The 15,322-nt window shown below is 38.4% G+C and overlaps 1 long non-coding RNA gene and 1 other non-coding gene across 3 annotated transcripts in view; both read left to right on the forward strand.

Moving 5' to 3' along the window:
* LOC135966798 (uncharacterized) overlaps positions 1–15,322 on the forward strand; it is a 100,420-nt gene that overhangs the window by 24,254 nt on the left and 60,844 nt on the right. The window contains exon 1 of one of the 2 annotated variants that reach the window (XR_010580399.1): positions 10,194–10,368. The exons of the other annotated variant lie outside the window; for it this stretch is intronic. This is a non-coding gene — a long non-coding RNA (uncharacterized lncRNA). Of the gene's footprint in view, positions 1–10,193; positions 10,369–15,322 lie in introns of those variants that run through there. 2 annotated transcript variants of the gene reach the window in all.
* On the forward strand, positions 8,026–8,129 carry LOC123568525 (small nucleolar RNA U13). Its single transcript, XR_006691897.1, has one exon. It is a non-coding gene; the product is annotated as a small nucleolar RNA U13 (small nucleolar RNA).

The raw sequence follows: 15,322 nt of genomic DNA on the forward strand, positions 1-15,322 counted from the left end.
CTGAAAGTACTGCTCCCACACCAGCAGCATCAGTACCTCCATAAACTTGTTAGAAACGCAACTTTTCATAGGAATGTTTTCACACTGTTGGTGGGAATGTAAATTAGTTCAACCATTGTTGAAGACAGTGTGATGATTCCTCAAAGACCTAGAACCGGAAATAACATTTGACCCAACAATCCCATTACTGGGTGTATACCCAAAGGAATATAAATCATTCTATTATAAAGATACATGCATACGTATGTTCATTGCAGCACTATTCACAATAGCAGACAGGGAATCAACCTAAATGTCCAACAAAGATAGAGACTGGATAAAGAAAATGTGGTACATATACTCTATGGAATACTATGCATTCATAAAAAGGAATGAGATCATGTCTTTTGCAGAAACATAGATGGAGCTGGAAACCATTATCTTCAGCAAACTAATGCATGAATAGGAAATCAAACACTGCATTTCCTCTCTTACAAGTGAGAGCTGAACAATGAGAACACATGGACACATGGAGGGAACAACACACACTGGGGCCTTTGGGGTGAGGGAGGTGAGGGAAGGGAGAGCATTGGGATGAAGAGCTAATGCAAGCGGGGCTTAATACCTAGGTGATGGGTTGATAGGTGCAGCAAACTACCATGGCACACGTCTACCTATATAACAAACCTGCATGTCCTGTGCATGTATCCTGGAACTTAAAATTAAATTAAATTAAATTTTAAAAAAAGAAATGCAACTTCTCAGGTTGTAACCCCAGAGCATTGAGTCAGAAACTCTGGGAATGGAGAACAGTGATAGTGGCAGGAGGCAGCCAAATGCCTGAAGCCAAACCTGAAACCAAGCTACAAGTCAAATTCACAGACTGAATTGAGAACCTGTCTTCCCATTTGGTGCACTTTCCTCTGAATGCTCCCTACCCTTCACCTATTTTACATACTTAACCTTCCCTAATTGGTTTTTTACACTGTCATGCCCACCTTTGAGTGGTGCCTTTGTTTTAAAATTTTTCACGTACTCACAAACCAATCAGCACACACTCCCCATTCTGAGCCCATAAAAGCCCTGGACCCAGACACACTGAGAGAGAAACCACCCGATTTCAGGTAAGGGACCACCCTCATGTTCACCCTCTGCTGAGAACTGTTTCATTGCTCAGTAAAATTCTTCTCCACCCTCCTCACTCTTCAATTGCCAGCGTGACCTCATTCTTCTTGGATGCAGTACAAGAACTTGGGACCTGGCGAATGCGGGTACAGAGAAGGCTGTAACAACTGTAGCCCTCTGCCCTCACCAGTGGAGGGCAAGTGCCCCACATGACAGAAAGCAGTGGTGGGGATGAACCAACCCTGGAGCCATGAACCAGAGCAGGTTAAGGGGCTGACAGAGCTGTTAACATGCTGTTGTTCATCATGCTGCAGATGATGGGACTAAAAGAGCTAATTATCATGCTGTAACACCCCCTCTGAGGCTTCAGGGTCAAGGGCACCCCTGCCTGGGTGCCACTGTATTCCCCTTGTCTGGACACCAGAGTCCACTATGGGAGTGGCTTGTGACATGCCTGGTCCAGCCACAAGCACCACACAGAGCCCACCTCTGTGCCAGCACTTGGAGAGGCCAGCTGAACCCTGCACTCTCTTGCTCACACACCACCTCTCACCATGGGCTGAGTGTGCAGTTGCAGCCACTGTGGAATCTGCGCCAGAGTGCAGGTTGTACTCTGCCAAGCAGGCTGAGTGGATGGCGCATCTCCTGCAGTGAGCCAGGGCCTGAGTAAGGCCCAGACAGGGGCATTGCCAGCTGGAGGTCTCCACCTGAGAAAGAGACTGAGAAAAATCCTACATCAACACTAATTTGTGTTTTAACGAAACTTCCAGGAGGTTCTGATACACAGTCAAATTTGAGAAACATTTTACTAGAAATGCATGTTTTTCATCCAAAAACATCCATCACCTCCAAAGGTTTCTTCCTGCCCTCTTTATTTATTTATTATTGTGCTAAGAACACTTAATACAAAATTTAGCATTTTAGCAAAATTTTGCAATATAGTATTGTATACAAAATTATGCAAAAGTATCTATTATCTTTTGTGATAAGAACACAACATAAAATTTACTTTCTTAGCAAAAGTATGCAATACAGTATTGTTAATTGCAGACATTACACTTTTTCAAGTAGATCTCTAGGACCTATTCACCTTATACAAGGGACATCTTGTACCCTTGGACTACTGCCTCCTAATTTACCCCTCACCCCAGCCCCTGGGGACCACCACTTTACTCTCTGCTTCTATGAGTTTGACCATTTTAGATTCATCATATCAGTGATATCATGTAGTATTTGTTCTTCTGTGTCTGGCTAATTTCACTTAGCATACTGTCCTCCAGGTTCATCTGTGTTGTCATAAATAACAGGATTTCCTTCTTTTTAAGGCTGAATTATATTCCACTGTCTCAGTCTGTTTGAACTGTTATAACAAAATACTGTGTGGCTTATAAACAATGGGAATTTATTTCATTCAGTTCTGGAGTCAGGAAAGTTCAAGATCAAGGTGCCAGCAAATCTGATGCCTGGTAAGTGTCATTTTTTCACTGTAACCTCAGGAGAAGAAGGGCGATGAATTTCTCTGGGATCTCTTTTATAGGGGCACTAATCCTATTAATCCAACTTATGAGGAGTCTGCCCTCATGATCTGATGACCTACCAAAGTTCCCACCTTCTAATATTTGATGGTTAGGATTTCAACCTATGAATTTTGAGGCACACAAACATTCAGACCATAGTGCCATAGACCAAAAGCACATATATTTATACACCAAATTTTCTTTATCCATTCATCTGTTGATGGACATTTAGACTGCTTCCATATCTTGGCTATTGTGAATAATGTGGGAATAAACAAGGGAATGCAGATGTCTTTTTAAAATCCTGACTTCAGTTCCTTTGGATGTATACCCAGAAGTGAAATTGCACGATTATATGGTAGTTCTATTTTTAATTTTTTGAGGAACCTCCGTAGTGTTTTCCTTAGTGGCTACAACAATTTCCATTTCTACCAACAGTGTCCAAAGATTCTCTTTCCTCCATATCCTTACGAACACTTACTTTTTTTTATATATACATCTGTGTGTGTGTGTGTGTATGTGTGTGTATCTATAGTATCCATTCTAACAGGTGTAAGGTGAAATCTCATTGTGGAAAAATCATATTCAAATAGATGTTAAATAGACATTCATATGCAGTTTACCCTTGAACCCATCCATATACAATTTACCCAGTTTACACGTTTGAACTGTGCAAGTCCACTTATACAGAGATTTTCTTCCACCCCTGCTACCCTTGAGCAAGACCAACACCTCTTCTTTCTCCTCCTCAGCCTACTCAATGTAAAGATGATGAGAATAAAGATCTTTATGATGATCCATTTCCCCTTAATGAATAGTAAATATATGTTCTCTTCCTTATGATTTTCTTTTTTTTTTTTTTTTTTTTTTTTGAGACGGAGTCTCACGCTGTTGCCCAGGCTGGAGTGCAGTGGCGCGATCTCGGCTCACTGCAAGCTCCGCCTCCCGGGTTCCCGCCATTCTCCTGCCTCAGCCTCCTGAGTAGCTGGGACTACAGGCGCCCGCCACCGCTCCCGGCTAATTTTTTGTATTTTTTTTTAGTAGAGACGGGGTTTCACTGTGGTCTCGATCTCCTGACCTTGTGACCTTATGATTTTCTTAATAGCATTTTATTTTCTCTAGCTTACTTTATTGCAACAATAAAATATATAGTACATATAACATGCAAAATATGTGCTAATTGACTATGTTATTCATAAGGCTTACAGTCAACAGTAGGCTATCAGTAGTTTAGTTTTAGGGGAGTCAAAAGTTATGTGTGAATTTGAGACTGCATGGGGGTAAGGCATTGCTAATCCCAGCATTGTTCAAGAGGCAGCTGTAATTTAATATTAGTTCTGGACAGAAATTTTTTAGAAATAGGATGATAATTTTGTTTGTTTAATGTGAGAAACATGCACACACTATCATAAAATTCCAGGGGATTCCCATTAAAGAGAAGTAGAGAAGAAGGATAACCACTGTGACAACTATGGGTTAACAGTGTTCTGAAAGTTTTAGGAAAAACAAGCCATGGAAATGAATTAAGTTGGATAACTATTGGAAATGACACAACAAAGGTATGATTTCCTTGTGATCTTTGCCTACAAAACCAAAGGAAATGAACTAAGAAAAATTTACTAAGATAATGAGTTAAAAATGGCATATACAACATTAAAGATTTTGTATATATTCAACAATGCAGAACATATAATTGTAAAAAGAGCCTACTGACAAAAATAATTGAAATATGCAGGATTAAACTTAATTTGAAATATTCAGAACCAACTGAAATAAAGCTCCAGAAGTAACAAAAATAGACAATTTAATAAAAATAGATACCATGCTTCTGGATACAGAATACTCAATATCATAAAAGTTGTCTACAAATAAACGTGTACATTTGATAGAATTAGTAATGGGAAGGTGTACAATACTGAGATGCTAAAGTTCATGTGGGTAAATAGGCAATAATAGTTTATAAATTTTTTAAAACAAAACTGGAACAGGGATCTATAATACTAGATATTAACGCATATACATTTTCAATAATTAAGAGTGGAGGCTTTGACTTGCAATTCTGATGGGGTAGCTTGCTATAGAACAATGCTCCTGCCAAGAAAACAAGAAAAACCAGATAAAACACAAAAACCATCTGTTTGAAGGCATTGATGAGCTGCCAAGAAAAAAGAAGATAATGGAGTGATATCTTTAAGTGCTGAAAGAAAATAACTAGAATCCTATAGTGTTAAGCAAATAACGCTGTGGAGCGGAAGAACTGAATAAAGCAAATAATGTCCATACAGAGACCATTTCCCCCTTGCAAGCTTCCCTCACTAGAATTATGATCCCAAAGGCCTTTGGATTCAACTTTTATTTAGGTCTCATCCTTAGGGTGGAGTAAAAGGGAGACAGACAGCAGAAGGCTTTAGTGTTGCTTCTGTGCCTTACCCCTAGAAACCAAATTTCCTTTCCCCTGCTCCTAGTTTTTGTTCTTTTTCTTTTTAACCCCAGTTGGGATACAGGGAAGACTACAGTTCCCAGGGTTGTGGCCATGCTCTATGCAGAAACATCTCTAGAGAATCAGGGCAATTCTGCTGTCTTGTAGAGCTACTTCCTTAATTCTTGTCTCTGTTTTTGTATATCCCCCTGGGATAAGTAACATGGGGACTTCAGTAGCTCAGTCTTTGGAATCACCTGCTAAGTATTCTTAAATGGATCAGAGGGTGTGACTTATCTTTACCCAACTTTTGACGTAAGAATTCACTCAGTATTCCACTTTCCATCTTAAATGGGGTTCAGTGATTCTGATTAGCCAAGGCGACAGATTATGCATCAAAAGATGCTATCGCCCTAATTGTACAGTGCCAAGCATACGCTATGCCTCACATGGCTGCTTCTTTCAAAAATGGCCTCTCCATCTCTTCCCAGGCAAACCTCCTCACTCCTCACTAAAGATGAATCAAGAGCAATCTTTTCCCTCCTCTCTTCATTCCACCTGCATGGGAGGCTACTTCTTCTGGACAGTCAGAAGTTTTCTTTTTATCATTATACTTTTGTTCCCAAAGAGATTAATTTGTCTTGCTATTTCAAAGCTCTCTCTTAATTACTTTCTTTTTAAGAAAACTATATTTAAAGAAGATATTTTTGGCTTGAAACAATAATGCCTCTTTAAGCTGCTTGGACATGTGCATTTACTCTTTGAATCAACAATCTCAATTCTAAGAATCTATCCCAAATAGACACTTGCAAAAGTATAAAAACATGCATGCACATGGCTATTCTTTAAAGCATTTTTTTAGATAGGAAAAGAATGGAAATGACACAAATGTCTATCAATAGGTGATTGCTTGACTATTGAGAAGGAATTTAATGTAGGGAAATTGCTACAAAGGAATTAGAAGAGATAAAGAGCAAATGAGTTGGTAGGGAAACCCAGAGATAACAACATCAAGCAGCCCTACCATCTCTAGGGCCAGAATGACAAAAGGAAAAGCTGGTATAACAGCTAGGGCTTTCCAGTGAAACTGGAACCTTATAGGAGATGTGGCCAGAGACACAGCCCAAAGCAGAGGAGAGAGAAACCTGCTTCTTTCCTCTGTGCCTCTGTGCCTCTGTGCCTCTGTCTCCTACACTGTCTAACTCTACTTACCAAGGAAGGCTGGTTTGCAGAGGTCAGATCAAGAAAAGCTGGGGAAGGCAGAGGATGCAAATGAGACACTCAGATTCAGTTTCTACTAACTGCTTTCTCCCCCCCTCACTTGGATATGAGTCCCATTTCTTTGTGTATCCCAAAACGTTGTTTATTGAAAATTAGAGCCGGGCGCTGTGGCTCACGTCTGTAATCTCACCACTTTGGGAGGCCAAGGCCGGCGGATCACCTGAGGTCAGGAGTTCGAGACAAGCCATGACCAACACGGAGACACCTCATCTCTACTAAAAATACAAAATTACCCAGGCGTGGTGGCACATGCCTATAATCCCAGCTACTCAGGAGGCTGAGGCAGGAGAATCTCATTGCAGCCTGGGCAACAAGAGCAAAACTCTGTCTCAAAAAAAAAAAAAAAAAAGAAAGAAAGAAAGAAAAAGAAAAAGAAAGAAAGAGAATTTAGACACTTTGATAATATAGCAACTCTGGGTCATGGTTTTCTTTCCTGACATTTGCTTTTGTTGTTTTGTTTGTTGAGTAGCTTGCCTGGGCCAAATCTGTGAAACTGGTTTTCCCAATGGCTGCTTATGTCTCTGTTCCTTCTTTTTTTTTAAGTTATTGTTGTTTTTATGTTGGACTTATGAGGGGTCTTTCTTCTTTCTGTGTAGCATAGTGGTCAGCCAATGATTGGGCAGATGCTATACTCAAAACACTTGGGCCAATAAGGTTTCTGTTCTCTGTTGATGGATTTCTATGCAGGAAGAGTACAAACTTCAGGCTGTTTTCAATTTTCCTCCAGATTTTTCTTCCCACCAGGCTCTTTTGCACATCTTCTCTGTGTGTGCAACCTCAGTGTTGGCCAGTAGTTTGTAGAGGGGCTTGGACCATCTTGGTCTCTGTCATGGATATGTATAGCCTTAGCTGATACTATGCTTGTCCCAACAAAAACCTCAGATTAGAAAAATCACTGGTCGATTCCACTGACTCTTTGCCAAGACTGTCACTTTTACTGACATTGCTGCATGGGCATGGCCCACCTCTCCAAATCAAGTGTTCCCAGTATGACCATGGTAGCAAACTTCTAGTTGTCACAGCCTGTTCCGCTCTCACAAAACATCCATGTCAGCCAGGCTGGCAGGAGCTTTCGAGTTGTCCCAGTACAAAATGCCCTAAGCTCCCACTAATATTCACAATGCCACAGGTTTTCAAGCATAAAAGCTTCTCCAATTGGCTCTGCCTTTGGCAGATTCCAAGAGCATAGACATAGTTGTTTTTGTCATTTTTGCTTAGCTTGGCAGTTGCTTTTGGGGAGAGGATTTGCTAACCTTCTTACTAAGCCACACCCTGAAGTTCTGCTTCATTCATCTAATAAATATCTATTTCATACATTCTTGTAAAAGGTATTTTTCTGGGCATTGAGATTCCTTAATAAATGATACAGACCTAGTTCCTGTTCTTATGGAGCTTATGCTTTTACAAGGGAGATGACAAGTGACCATATAATCATTATTTAATTACAAACGTAGTGAGTGCTACAATGGCAAAGCGCTTAGACTTCTGTTTTTGTTTCATGTCTTACTGAATCAGCCATAATTTCTAGAAAATCATTACCATAACTTTGTAATAGCAGTGATGCATGTAATTTTCATGTTTCTGATTTTGATAGGCTTCTAATGTGTAACCACTAAGATAAATGTTTTTTGAGATCATGTTGAAGAATTACATATTTATTCCTAGTTTTCTAGTATGTTTTCCCCTCAAAAAAATTATGTTGAGATCCTTTTGTGATTTGTAAACTTGATGATTAGGATTTTATGCTTAGGCGTGAGATGTGCCTCCCTCATATCTTGTTATGACATTTGTACATTACCCATCTGATTCGAGAAAAATAAAGAAGAAAAAAATTATGTTGAAAGTTATCAGATGCTTTTTCAGCATCTTTTAATATAAGTTTTTATATAAGTTTTATATAAAAGTTTTTTATAAGTTTTTTTTATATAAGTTTTTATATAAGTTTTCTTATTAGGCTCGTTTGTTTCACATTTCATGTATTGAGATATTCTAATAACAAAGTACTTTGCAGGATTATAGTAAAATAAACTAGATGGAGATGGTGATCATTTAAATTTACCTGAATTTCATTGGCTTGTACTTTGTTTAGTATTTTATTGAAAGTGAGCTGGGCCACTATTTTGGTCCTATCATTTTCCAGTTTTTAATGATTTTTAATATTTTTCTGTGATCTGCAATTGTTCATGTAAATGTGTGACAATTTAAACAAAAAGAAGGGAAAGAAATTTGGTAATTTATAATATTATATTAGTTATAGGGCAGGAATACTACCTAGGCCCCAGACCCACAAAACCAAAATGTTTTACTAATGTATCTTGAAGAACTTTTTAAAAGATTATCCGGTTTATAATCTTAAGTTCTTTAGCCTTAAAAATATATAAACCTATGTCATAAGAAGTTAATCTGACTGGCTTTTATTTAGTACTTTGAATTTAGTTCTAAATCATAACAATGACAACTCCTCAGGATAAGAAAGATGGAGAAGTCCCACTAGGAAGAGAACTGTGAATTCCATGGCACCAGTAAGTATCTGTTTATTGTATACCTGTCCGATTGAATTAAAATTATTTACTTACATGTAGATAATCCCCACTGGCCAGTAGCATCTTATGGTGATGACTTAATCAGTCATCTGCCCCTACATCCTGGTGCAGCTCCCAGCACATGCAGTTACTTCAAATCTTTATTGTAGGAAGGAATGTATGGGGCTATAGAGGACACCCCAAAATCTAAAGGCCAATTCTTATTCTTCCAATGTCCCAATAAAATACCTAAAGAAGAGACATTATACAGGCATAGAAATGATTTAAAGATTAGGTTGAAGGAGGAAAACATGCAAATGTCAGGGACTTTCACTGATGGATGGACAGTTGTTACAATGTACACAGTGCTTCTGCAATGATCTCTTACCAAGAGGAAAGGCAGCCTGCTTTCCTAGAGATGCCGTCAGATTCACAGAGACCTGTACAAAATGTGTTTTCTTGAGGGTCCACATCTAGTTGCACGAGCTCAGGAAAGTCACATAATTTTTCTGGATCTCTGTTTTTCCAGCTGTAACATACAGGGGTGATAAGTCTGTTTGAGAGTCTCTTCTGTACCTCATATCCTTTGATTCCAAGATGAATGAAAAATAAGCACTGGTTTTCTGAAAGATTTATTATAAAACATAAAATCAAATTCTACCTTTTTATAATAATAAAAGTGAGTTGGAGATTGTCAATCCACCTGCCATCCCCATGAGCAGAAATTTCTCCTAAAGGAAACAGAAACACAATACAGTCCCAAAATATCAAGACTTTATATCTGTCAGAAGGAGAAATGATTATTTGCTCTCGGTAATATGGGACAGTTATTCTAGCCAAATAAGTTAAACAGGTTTGTCTTCCCAATATCTGAGACCTGGAGCTGGCTTTCTTATTTCTGCTCTGAGAGTGTTTGATTTGGTTAATGTTTAGCAGAAGGAAAAAGAAGAGAGAGAGAGCGTGTGTGCATGTTTGAAAATTGCAGTCACTTTTCTTCTAAAGCCACAGGCTATGATGTCAAGAAGTAAATGATAGAAGATGTCAGCTCTCCTATCTATCACCTCAGCTTTGCAGTTTCTCTGGGGGCCTCATGTGCTCTTACAGCTTCTTAAACAGGAAGTAGACCTGGCAAAAAATTGAAGTGCATTTTACACTTGATATACCACAGACTCAGCCAGAACAGTTCTAAACAGAAGACTTCACAGAAATCCTGACACTTTGTTTTTTGCCAAAGAACAGAGTCTTTTTCAGATAATGCTGATTTGAGGATCATGGACATTTTCCTTAATTTCTCCTTGCCAAGTCTGTTGGGAAGGAGGAAATTGGTGCCTTTGAACAGATTATCCCTCCACACAATAGCACTTGGTAAGTGGCAGTAAGCAGCACAGGTGAGTGCTGTTAGAAGGTGGGGTGGGAAAGAGGAAGAAGGCAGAGGAGGAGCCAATTAGAGTTAAATAGAAAGACCAGAGCAACCCAAGAGTGCCTGAGAGGACTGGGTGTTGAGAAGACCTGCAGGAAGGCAATGGTGAGTTAAGAATGTTATAATGAGAACTCCTTTTGTCTACTCCATATCTTTGTTTACTATAGACAGCTGGGGTTTTGTACAAACTGTGTGTTCTCATGAGAATCTAGAGCTGACTGCTCTGAGCATTTCTTGGTACATACTGTGGGATTTTGACTAATGCTGGCAAAGATCTTTAATTTATTCCAAGGACTGGAGTATACAGGAATTTGTTTTTTATTACATAGATCAATCAATAGAAACAGCTTAGATGATATTATTCATGCAGTTAACCTGAAATGAGTATGATAATAGTTGCAGGAAACAACCATTACCCTCATATTAAATTAAATCATTTTTGTTAAACTCATTTATTGAAAAAAAAGTATCGATTCTCCCAGTAATAATGTGATTCTGTGAATTGAATTTTATGTTATTTAGGAACTTCAGAGTAAAATTTTTCCAAGGCTTGTTTCTCTTGGATGAAGGGCTGTAAAATCTCATTTTGGATGTAGAATATTATGACCGCATAAATTACTCAGGGTTTATAATGTGAAGTTTGTAAGAAAAGCAAATAGTTTTTGTTTGTTTGTTGTTTGTTTTTTGCTTTTAAAAATTCCGGGAGTATGTGGCTCCCTGAAGAGATGCTTCTTTTCAACCTCAAATCAACTTTGTTTCTTGGCTCTTTCATAAACTTTCCTTCCTGTGCTACAAGTATTTCCAAGGGAGATTGTGTCATATGTTTTCAGATTCTGCCAAGAAAAAATGTTCCGTTGCTCACAGTTGCATTTATATCATTTGGTTATTGTCTATGATAGAACACAGCTAAGGAAAGAGGTCAATACTGACTTCTTATTAATACTGTATACTTATTAATACTTATTAATACTGTTGACTATGTAGTTGAATTGGCCTTATAAACAGATAAGTTAAGCAACTAAATTTGCAATGAAAATGTCTACATCTGTTCACTAATTTCTGAAATTCTTAAATGGGTAATGTCTCTCATAAGTATAAATTGTTTTAATCTAAGTTGCCTCATATGTCAAATCTAACACAACAACTTGCATATAGATAGTTTATTCTGGAAAACGATCACAAAGAATGAAAGTAAAGAATAGGGAAGAGAGGAAAAATAATCCAAGGGTGTGTTATTAAAAGTTTTTACTGCTGTAGGCAGCTGAAACTCAAGCCACATGGGAACATCTGAGGACCCAATGATAATTCACCTGAGAGTTATTCACTCAAGGGATGCAAGGGGAGAATATTTATCAAGCAAATTTTGTTCCCCATTGGTGAATACTTCATGGGATATTAACTCCATCTTACTTCCAGGTTTGCTCGGAGACCAGAATAGCTGAACAAGTTTTGGCAGGTATTAGGGAGGCAGTGGTGGAGAAGTGCTAAGACACAGAAATCAAGAGATGCATGGTGGAGCTGAACAGAGGTGCTGTCAGGCTACATTCTCAGGCATTGGTAGCCACACCAAGGGCTAGAGTGAAAAAAGAGCCTAGAGAATATGAGGCAGAGCCCAAGAAGTCCAGAGATAAAGCTTAAAACATAAACATTTATATTCCATTTAGTATAAGAAGGTCTCATTAGAGCATATCTGTGGAGGGTTAGTGATACAGAGGATGGTGAGTATCTGAGGGAGGAGACATGCTAAGCCATGCACATAAGGAAGATCATACTGGAGGTTGGTAGAGGGTTTAAAATGACCAGCTTGGCCTAGTTTAGATTTTCAACTAAGGCTAAGACTGCCTGAAATTCACTGAAGAGTCTGTAGAATTATAGTGAATTTAGGGTCATCTACTTAACTTCCCATCTTATACCCTCTGTCAGCAGGCATTGACCTTTGCCTAAAGTTCTCTCATGTCAAAGCACTCACGGTCTTCTGAGTTAATAGCTTGAGACATTCCTAACTACTAGATATTGTGACAAAAACTTATCTTTCTGAGATTCCTGCTTATGAGTTTTGGATCCTTGGGGCCATGCAGAACTATTAAGATCTGAAGAGTTATCATGGCTTCCTGAATCTTTAATCATTAGGCTAAACATCTCTAATTTCTATAGACACTTATTCCTCAGTTAATAGTATTTATAGGTCTTGCTCCTCTGAAATCTTCCATATTGAGGTGTCCCAAATAAAGTGCTAGACAATGCATTGTAAACTGATGAAGACTGGAGGGATATCATTTCCTTCCTCGGGCTAGGTGACACAGTTCTAGTAATATAGGCTGAAACTGACAGAGCTTTCTCAGAAGCTGCTACGCACTGCTATGTGTAACTGAATTCACTGCTGACCAAAGCCCCTGACTCTTTTTCATATGAGCTACAGCTAAACCATATTTTAATCTGTCTTTGTACTTTTATTAGTTGGTTTGATTTTTTGGAGGGGTGGAGCAAGGAAAGAATCTTACATAAATCTTTATTGAAATTAATCTTGTTAGATCAGTCAATTGTTTTGACCTGATAAGACCTTTCATAGCCATAATTTGACATTCAACATGTTTGTTATTGTTTTTAGCTTCTTATCACTGGCAAGGTAAAGGAAAAAAAGATTTATTAAGACAGGAGTTGCATTACCGCAAGTAGAAATGTCTGTCTGGTAATGGCCATTCAGCCGGTTATTAAACCTACCAAATGTACTAGCATACAAGCCAGGGAGAACTGGAAACATTGTAGGTCTTTATCTTTGAACAGGAGAAGCCAGTTGATATGGTTAGGCTTTGTGTCCCCACTCAGATCTCTTCTTGAATTATAATCATCATAACCCGCATAATCCCCATGTGTCAAGGAAGAGACCAGGTGGAGTTAATTGGATCATGGGGATGATTTATCCCATGCTGTTCTTGTGACAGTGAGTGAGTTCTCCCGAGGTCTGATGGTTTTATAAGCATTGAGTGTTCTTCCTGCATTCATTCTCCTTCCTGCTGCCTTGTGAAGAAGGTGCCTTGCTTCCCCTTTGCCTTCTGCCATGATTGTAAGTTTCCTGCAGCCTTCCCAGTCATGCTCAACTGTCAGTCAATTAAACCTTTTTCCTTTATAAATTACCCAGTCTCATGCAGTTCTTTAAAGCAGTGGGAAAACAGACTAATACACCAGTAATCCTCAGAAAATGCATCCCAGCAAGTAAGATAAGACGCTAGCCCAATTCTAGCATTCATCAGTGTCTAAGGAAGAGTCCAATTGGTGGTGGCAAAGTGAAGACAGCACTTTTGTATTTCTGAGAAGAAGCGTTGTATAGTGGCGGGTATAGTTGAGGTCATTAACTAGAAGTTATTTTGGTGGGAATCGTCAGGAAAATCTAACAGAGTTCACTGCTTGGAGAAAAGACTGTTAGGAATAAAGCAAGAAAATTGCCCTCCTTTTCCCTCCCCCACCATAAAGGATGGGATGGAAAGTACAATTTTCAAATTGTCACAGGTTTCTAAGGAATATTTTTGTATGACCCCTGAGTTTTGCCTTTAAAGAGTGGACAACAACAACAAAATGTTTCCAAATTCCATTTGTCTTTTAGCGTCCTTCTGCCAGGCTATTCCACTTTGCTTACTTTGGGGCAGGGCCAGTGGAGTCAGGACTGAGCAGGAACTAGCACTTAAGTACACACAAAATACATCAATATGGGCATGAATTTTTGTCATTATTCTCACCCAACAAAAACAGCTCCCCAATTCCCTCTTTGAGTTTCCAAAACGTGTAATAAGTACCACTTTTAGTTCTAAATCTACATTCTATTTCCTCACTAGAACCAGAGCTCTGCCATGCACCCCGGTTCATTTTCCTGGGGCCATGATACCTTGCCTGTCTCTTTTTCAATAATCTACCCTTGGGACACAATATAGACAGAAAAATGGCCTCCTAATGATGTTCACATCCTAAGCTCTAGAATCTATTACATTATACAGTAAAGGGGAATTAATATTACAAATGGAATTAAGGTTAGTATTCAGCTGCCTTCAAGATAAAGAGATTATCCTGGATTATCAAGAGAAGCCTTGTGTAATTATAAGCGTCCTTGAAAGTGGAGGAGATAGGCAGAAGAAATCACAGAAAGAGATGTGATGATGAATGGAAAGTCAGAGTAAGGTGTTATGAGAAGGACTCGATAGACCATTGCCGGCTTTGAAGATGAAGGAAAGGGTTAGGGGCTGCGGAATTCAGGTAGCCTCTAGACACAGGAAAAAACAAGGAAACAGATTCTTCCATAGAGATTACAGAAGAGAATGCATTTTTGCCTGACACCTTGATTCTAGCCCAGTGAAACCAATGTCAGAGATCTAACTTTCAGATAATAAGAGAATAAGTTTGTGTGGTGTAAGCAGATAAATTTGTGGCAATTTGATTCAGCAACAATAAGGAACTAATACAAAACTATATAATGTTTCTTTCTCTTTCAAATAATTATTGGGATCTTGATTAAACCTGAAACCATGGCTCTTCAAATGATGACCACTCTTAGTTAAAATAAAAAAATTAAATTAACAAAATTATATATATTTATCTTAGCATTATGTTTTAAAATATATACATTGTAGAATAGCTAAGTCATCCTAATTAATATATGCATTACATTGCATAACTTATTTTTTGTGGTGAGAACACAAAATGTATTCTTAGCAATTTTCAAGAATAATATACATTGTCATTAACTATAGTCACCATGTTGGACAATAGATCCTTTGAGCTTATTTCTATCTAACTGAAATTTTCGATCCTTTCACCAACAACTCCCTAAATCGCTTCCCACCCACTTCTTAGTAACCACCATTCTACTTTCTGTTTCTATGAGTTTAACTTTTTTAGATTCTACATATAAGTAAGATCATACAGTATTTATCTTTCTGTGCCTGGCTTCTTTCACTTACCATAAGAACCTCTGGGTTCATCTATGTTGTTGCAAATGACAGAATCTCCTTCTTGTTTAAGGCTGAAGAGCATTCCATTATATACATATACAATGTTTTCTTTATCCATT

The sequence above is a fragment of the Macaca fascicularis genome, chromosome 13, assembly GCF_037993035.2.
Source record: "Macaca fascicularis isolate 582-1 chromosome 13, T2T-MFA8v1.1".
Lineage (NCBI taxonomy): Eukaryota > Metazoa > Chordata > Mammalia > Primates > Cercopithecidae > Macaca > Macaca fascicularis.